The sequence below is a fragment of the Phytophthora infestans genome, genomic scaffold (assembly GCF_000142945.1).
Source record: "Phytophthora infestans T30-4 supercont1.29 genomic scaffold, whole genome shotgun sequence".
In the NCBI taxonomy this organism is placed as follows: domain Eukaryota; phylum Oomycota; class Peronosporomycetes; order Peronosporales; family Peronosporaceae; genus Phytophthora; species Phytophthora infestans.
In genome coordinates, this window is record NW_003303730.1 from 1,931,581 (window position 1) to 1,932,942 (window position 1,362).

Below are 1,362 nucleotides of genomic sequence, written 5' to 3' on the forward strand. Positions count from 1 at the left end.
GCCGTCTTCTTCATCCTCCTCGTAAGCCTCAGCCTCATCTGCAGCGTCATACAATTCACGATAACGACCTACATTTCGCTGCCCACGACTCGGCGCTCGCTGAGTCGGGTTTAGCTTTAATGGAGTCAGCATGTGAGAGTCTTCAAAGTACGGAGTCCCTTGCGTAGCGCGGAACACTTCACGTCTCTTCGTCTCCGGGGTTTTCGGCAAAGGAATCTTGCTCGGGTCCTCGTCGAGTGGTTTGAACTCGGCTACTCGGCTGTACACCTTCTTCGTTCCGCCAGGGGCCTTCTCCAATCCAAACGCCACTCTGAGCTTCTTCTTCCATTGCCAGAGCTCGGCTCCGCCACGGGTCAGACTCCAGTCGGACAGAATGAGGCTGTTTGGTCGGCTGTTGCACCGATAGCCCATCGCCTTCAACAGCAACACAGTTTCTTCCACCAACTGATTGATGTTGGCTGCACGCACCGGCTGAGTTAGCTCGGGACCCAACATCGGCCACTTCGCCTGCGCCATCGCCACAGGCGCGAACATCATCATCCATTCCGATCTCGTTCTCATCTCCTCGCCGAGTCGAGCCAACACTTTATTGGCGCTCGGCGTATCGGCGTTCCTCGTCGCTTTTGGAATAAGGGGCGGACGGTCCCCTTGAGCAACGCCATGGTCTTCTTCATCTTCTTCATCGTCCGCACCTTCGTCGAGCTCGGCGGATAAATTGCGCTCGACAGGACGTGGGGCTCCCATGCGTCCCACCTGCAGCGTCAACTCTTCCACCTCGCCAAGTAGCTCGGCGGTAGTCTTCGTTTCTCCGAGCTCAGCGGTCTCGGCCTTCTCTTCATACTCTCCTTCACTTGCGTCTCCGTTCTCGCTCTCCTGGTCTTGGCCATCCTCGTCGAACTGGACGGTTCGTCCCACCTCCATCGTCATGGCGATGAGTCGTTGATCCGCCGGGTCCGACTCCACGAGAGGCGATCCTCCAGCCGTCGCTGGGCTTCCGTCGCTCGGAGTTGCTGATCCCTTGACCATCTTCACTCTTCTCTTTCTCTTCTCTTCCTCTTAACTTGGTTAGCTGGCACCTATAAAAACAAGCACACACTCCTGTTCCCGGGTCGCGGCACCAGTTGTGGTGTAGTAGAACACACAAATATCGTCAGATGTGGATTCCTTACACAAACCACAACGAATCGCCGAGTTAGGTCGGCGGTTGTATGGCCTGCGCAGAGGGTGGGTCCCTCGCGGTCCGGCCCTTCCGGGACAGACGAGTGGCTCGCTTCCACTCGGTTCCGACTAACCAAAGTCAGATCACTTTCCGAGGCTCCGCCGAGTTTGGTTCGGCTGAGCTCGTTCAACAACCCTGTGCCC